The following is a 6,910-nucleotide window of genomic DNA, read 5'->3' on the forward strand; positions in this document are numbered from 1 at the left end:
TTCTGTGTTTGTGACTTGTGTGTGCTGTAGCCGCACGTGCATCAAAAAAGTAGTGCCAAGCGTGCGCCTGTGTCATAAGTAAAGGGCCTGCTGGCTCATCTGTTGAAGGGTGGTGAAACCCCCAAAGTGCACTATGAAAAAAATATATATATATTTTTCTGTGTTTGTGACTTGTGTGTACTGTAGCCCCACGTGCATCAACAAAGTAGCGCCAAGTGCGCGCCTGTGTCATAAGTATAGGGCCGGCTGGCTTATTTGTTGAAGGGTGGTGTAAGCCCCAAACTGCCTGAAGAAACATTTTTTTTTTTTCTGTGTTTGTGACTTGTGTGTGCTGTAGCCGCATGTGCATCAACAAAGTAGCACCAAGCATGTGCCTGTGTCATAAGTAAAGGGCCGGTTGGCTCGTCTGTTGAAGGGTGGTGTAACCCCCAAAGTTCCTGGAAAAAAAATAAATATATTTTTCTGTGTTTGTGTGTGCCTTAGCTGCACGTGCATCAATTTCACATAAATGGAGGACAAAAATTTGTCAGATAAAAATAAAATAGGGAAAGGTCAAGAACCACTTCCTCCTAGTGCTGAAGCTGCTGCCACTAGTCATGACATAGACGATGAAATGCCATCAACGTTGTCTGCCAAGGCCGATGCCCAATGTCATAGTAGAGGGCATATAAAATCCCAAATGGCAAAGTTCAGGAAAATTAACTTAAAAAATATATTTAAATCATCTGAGGAGAAACGTAAACTTGCCATTATGCCATTTATGACACGAAGTCGCAAGGAACGGCTAAGGTCCTCCCCTATGTTCATGACTAGTGGTTCAGATTCACATGATGATGGAAGCCCTCCTCCCGCTGCAAAAATCAAACGAGTTAAGCTGGCAAAAGCACAGCAAAGAACTGTTCTTTAGAATTCTAAGAAGATATCACAAATCCCTATGGAGAGTCCAAATGTGGCGATGGTTGCGATGCCTGACCTTCCCAACACTGGACGGGAAGAGGTGGCTCCTTCCATCATTTGCATGCAGGATGAGGATATTGGTGTAACTGGCGCTGAGGAGGAAGTTGACGAGGAGGATTCTGATGGTGAGGTGGTTTGTTTAAATCAGGCACCAGGGGAGACAGTTGTTGTCCGTGGGATGAAAAAGCCCATCATGGTCATGTCTGGGTAGAAGCCCAAACATTCCACCTCTTTTATCTGGAAATATTTATATCCAAATCCGGACAACAACTGTCTTGCCATATATACCATATGTAAAGGTGGAATAAGTAAGGGTAGGGACGTTAACCACCTAGGAACATCCTCCCTTATATGTCACCTGCAATGCATTCATAAAAAGTTACTGTCAAGTTCAGAAACTGTGACCGTAAGCAGTCCAGGGACACCTAAATCCTTTTTCCTGTTGTATTCAAGCACCTGCAAACCACACCATCAACTCCCTCCTCATCAATTTCCTGCTTAGTCAGGATCGGAAGTAGTCCTGCAGGCCATGTCACTGGCATGACTGACTCTCCTATCCAGGATCCTGCATTGCTACGCCTACTGCTGCCACTACAAATTGCTGCTGGGAGTCGTTCATCATCCCAGAGAGGAAGTAGGAACACCACTACTTCTTTTACTAAGCAATTGACCCTCCAACAGTCCTTAGCGAGGAGGATGAAGTACAACAGCAGTCATCCTGTAGCAAAGCGGATAACTGAGGCCTTGACAGCTATGTTGGTGTTAGACGTGCATCTGGTATCCACCATCGGTGTAGTGGGATTTAGACAATTGATGGAGGTAGTGTGTCCCCGGTATCAAATCCCATCTAGATTCAACTTCACTAGGCAGGCGATACCGAGAATGTACAGAGACGTCAGAAAAAGTGTCCACAGTGTCCTAAAAAATGCGGTTGTACCCAATGTCCACTTAACCATGGACATGTGGACAAGTGGAACACAGCAGACTAAGGACTATTTGACTGTGACAGCTGACTGGGTGGATGTATCACCTTATGCAGCAACAACAGCAGTGTCACCAGTAGCAGCATCTCAGCAACGCCAGCTCATTCCAAGGCAGGCTACACTGTGTATCACCAGCTTCAGTAAAAGGCACACTGCAGACAATCTCTTAGAGAAACTGATGGAAATCATTGCCCAATGGCTTACTCCACTTAGGCTCTCCTGGGGATTTGTGATCTCTGACAACACCTCCAATATTGTGCGGGCATTACATCTGGGCAAAATCCAGCATGCCCCATGTTTTGCTCGCACAATAAATTTGGTGGTGCAGAATTTTCTGAAAAATGACAAGGGCGTGCAGGAGATGCTTTGGGTGGTCCAAAAAATTTCGGGCAATTTTTGCCATTCGGCGACTGCGTGTCGAAGACTGGAGCATCAACAAACACTCTTGAACCTGCCCTGCCATCACCTGAAGCAAGAGGTTGTGATGCGGTGGAACTCAACCCTCTATATGCTTCAGAGGATGGAGGAGCAGCAAAAGGCCATTGAAGCCTATACATCCACCTATGACATAGGCAAAGGAGGGGTATGCACCTGATTCAAGCACAGTGGAGAATGATTTCCATGTTCTGCAAGGTTATCCAGTCCTTTGAACTTACCACACGTGAAGTCAGTTCAGACACTGCCAGCTTGAGTCAGGTCGTTCCCCTCATCAGGCTTTTGCAGAAGCAGCTTGAGAAAGTGAAGGAGGAGCTAAGATGGAGCAATTCTGCTCAGTATGTGGGACTTGCGGATGGAGCCCTTCATTCGCTTTGCCAGGATTCGAGGGAGGTCAATCTGTTGAAATCTGACCACTACATTTTGGCCACCATGCTCGATCCTAGATTTAAAGCCTACGTGGTGTCTCTCTTTTCAGTGGACACAAGCCTGCAGAGGTGCAAAGACCTGCTGGTGAAAACACTGTCAGCCTAAACAGAACGTGACACGTCAAAAGCTCCTTCTTCATTTTCTCCCGCAACTGGGGCTGCCAGGAAACAACTTAGGTATCCTAAGCAACCTTCTGGCGGTGATGCAGGGCAGACAGGACAAAGTTTGGACATCTGGTCCAGACTGAAGGACCTGCCAACAATTTCTGACATGTCTACTGTCACTGCATATGATACTGTCACCATTGACAGAATGGTGGAGGATTACATTGGTGACAGCATCCAAGTAGGCATGTCAAACAGTCTGTACCTGTACTGGCAGGAAAAATAGGCAATTTGGAGGCCCCTGTACAAACTGGCTCTATTTTACCTAAGTTGCCTACCCTCCAGAGTGTACTCCGAAAGACTTTTTAGTGCAGCCGGGAACCTTGACAGCGAAAGGCGAAGGAGGTTGCTTCCACAAAATGTGGAGAATATGAGGTTCATCAAAATGAATTATCAATTCTTCCAGGGAGACCAGCCTTCAGAACGTACAGAGGGACCTGTGGTGGTGGATTCTATTAGGGACGAATTGATACTCTGTGAGGATGAGGATGTACACAACATTGAAGAGGGTGAGGAATCGGTGGATGAGGAGGATGAGGACGACATCTTGCCTCCGTAGAGCCAGTTTGTGCAGGAACAGATTAATTGCCAGCTTGTTTTGTGGGGGCCCAAATAAACCAATTATTTCAGCCACGGTCATGTGGCAGACCCTGGCGCTGAAATGATTGGTTTGTTAAAGTGTGCATGTCCTGTTTATACAACATAAGGGTGGGTGGGAGGGCCCAAGGACAATTCCATCTTGCACTTTTTGCTTCTTCTTTGCATTATGTACTGTTTGGGGCCTAATAACTTTACCCCAGTCCTCAACAGGCCAATCCCTGTACCTTTTGCAGAATATCAGTATGTCCCTGATGTTTTTCCTGGAGAGAAGTGGCTCTTTGCTGCCCTTCTTGACACCAGGCCATTCTCCAAAAGTCTTCGTCCTGTGTCATGCCAACAGTAAAGCATCCTGAGACCAGGATGTAAATCTGTACCCTGAGGAAAAAACTCATAGAGGTCTTGAAATATCAGTAACTAATAATATAGATTTAAACTATTTTAAAAGTCTGTGGAGTGCAGCCTCTTCCTTTCTACAGGATACCTATATGCTATTTACCACCTACTTGTATCGTAATTCTCTCTAGTGATTGATGACGCTATGATTTTAATTTTAGATTTTAGGGCCCCCCTGTCTTAAGTGCCCCGGGCCCCCAGAAGCCTTAATCCAGCTCTGCTCACGATATAAGGTTTAACAAATGCTTCCGCTGGTAGTTGTCAGTGGAATATTTTTTCATCCCCTGTACTGAACTCACTTCGAATGTCAGAGAATTGTTCAAAAGAAGAAGCTGAATTATTTATACTGTGTATAATAATACTGTTTGACAGAGGCTCCATGTGTTTGCAGGCACCTCTCTTCCCTTCCTTATCCCTGGTACACCACTGCATTCAGGGTCAGATTTCCTGCTAGGCATCCTAGGCACTCGTGGACGGGCCCCTTTGCCCTTAGAGATTACACAATCACAGTGCTCCCAGAGGAGCACTGCGCGCGTACGTGATGTCATGATGTCACGTGGTCCCGCATCCTCTCCCAGAGAGTCCCTCACGGCTGTCTCATTGTCTAGGAGAAAGAGCCTGCACACGGCCCGGCAGGCTGCCTGTGGCTGCCTGAGGCAAGAAGCCGGGTGTGCGTGTGTGCACACTGCACAGAAAGATTGACTCACCGGGTCCGCAACCCGCCCGCTTCCCTGTCCCTCGCAGCTGATGATCCATCATCACCCACCTAGCCGGGCCCCACCACAGCCTGCCCCAGTAGCCACTCTGCCAGCCTTCCAGGCCCGCCGCCGCCCACCAGCAGCACCAAGCAAGGCCAGTCATGTAGGGTCACTGATGCGCTGCCTAGAATAAAAACACACATATATATATATATATTTCTACTTCAGGGTCCATAGGGTATCCACAGGATACCTTGGGGTATAGGCGATGGCGGCAGACATCCAGGCACCACAGAGTTAAAAACTTCTCCATCCTCCCAGGATGCACTGGGGTACCTCTCCTATACCCCACCCCCGAGCCTCAGGCACTCAGTTTTCGTCATTGCCTGGCCGAAGTCGGATGCACTGTACAGAGTGGGGGTCTGCACGGCCCCTGAAGTTCTTCAATGCAGCTGTGGCTGCACATCTAATGAGCAGACAACATGTACAGTCTGTACTGACATCCATGTCGTCGCTCCTACACCCCGCTGGTACCAGAATGCCGGTACTGATCAGGGGATGCTGGTGGGTGACTGGGGTCACAGCTAGCGGTGGCCCCGGTTGCCCGGACTGTGGCCAGATTTACGGGGGTTCAGGTAAGTGGCAAGGTCCTGCAGTGGGTCCCAGCTGAATAGCACAGTCCTTAGTCCCCAGGCAGGGGGCTCCCTGGGGACTGGCTGCAGTGTGGAACCAGGCTACTGATCCCTGCGCTTTCCACTACCCCCTGGGACTTAGGACTGGACAGAAACAGTAAATGTCCAGCGTCCCAGGGGTTAAATGCATGCCAGGGGAGCGCGCTTTCCCTGCTAAGCAGCCGGCGCCTCCCCCGCTGCACAAGGCCTCTCCACAAGGTGGTTAGGCATCTGCATGCGTTCGGCCCCCGGACCAGCCCTCCCTCTGCTCCTCGGTGGCCATTTTAATACATGTGGCAAACGCTGCTGGAAGCTGTTAACACGGGCATCGTGGTCTGGGTCCCCCTGCATACTTCTCCTCCTGTGCAAGGTCAGTGTATGCAGCGCTGTTTCCTACCAGGCTGAGGTCTGGTAAGATGATGAAGCGCAGATACTGCAGGGTTGTCAATATTCTGCATTGTATGTGACTTTGGGCTAGTGCTACTGTCTGTTACTTTCACTTTCACATACTGTCAGCTATTTTCCCTATCCCTTTCTTCTTCTCTCTAACAGGCCCTTGCGGTGCGGTGTTTCAAGGGGGATTTATACCTTACTATACAACTTGTTGTGAAGTGTGGTGGTCACATACAGCTCCGGGTCACACACTCAGTATGTCTGACAGTGAGCACGATTTCCCCATTCCGCCTAAGTGTACTGTATGCAAGGTACCATTGGCAGAGGGTGATGGTAACTCTGATGGATTATGTAAGGTGTGCCTGTGGTTGGCACGGCCGACTTCTGTCACTACACCTGTGCAGGAGCTACCATGGGCTTGTTTTGCTACGGCACTTACTATCCTGGTGTTCACCAAAGTTTGGCAGATAAATTACAAATTCCTTGCATCACCTTGGATCCTGCTATCTCCTTGACCTCTATCGATGGTAGACTTATTTTTAATGGAACTGTGTCTAAAAGAACCCAATCTATTCTAGTTCGTATAGGAGCCCTCCATGTTGAACATATCAGCTTCTTAATCATACCCAAGGCTTCCCATGAGATTATACTTGGATACCCGTGGCTGCGTAAACATTATCCCAGAATTGATTGGAACACTATGCAGGTTCTGTCATGGAGTGAGGAATGCCAGGGGTCTTGTCTTCTGAAGATTCGACCTGTGAGAAAAATTCAGACGTCAGAGGCCCCATCTATGCCTAAAGAATATCAATCGTTTACCGATGTTTTCTCTGAAATCAAGCTAACATCTTACATCCTTATAGAGAATGGGATTGCCCTATCGACTTGTTGCCTGGGAAGACGCCTCCCTGTGGTCGGACCTATCCGCTGTCCCTACCAGAAACAGACGCCATGTCAGAATACATTCAAGAGAACTTAAAAAAGGGATTTATCCGACCATCTACATCACCTGCTGGAGCGGGATTCTTCTTTGTTTCTAAAAAAGATGGAGGCCAGAGGCCGTGTATAGATTATAGAGACCTGATTGATATTACAGTAAAAAACAGATACCCTCTATAGTCGAGGGATCCACTATATTTTCTAAATTAGATCTCCGAGGTGCATACAACCAGGTGACAAGTGGAAAA

Source organism: Taudactylus pleione, unplaced genomic scaffold (assembly GCF_031769625.1).
Source record: "Taudactylus pleione unplaced genomic scaffold, aTauple2 ptg000046l, whole genome shotgun sequence".
In the NCBI taxonomy this organism is placed as follows: Eukaryota; Metazoa; Chordata; class Amphibia; order Anura; family Myobatrachidae; genus Taudactylus; species Taudactylus pleione.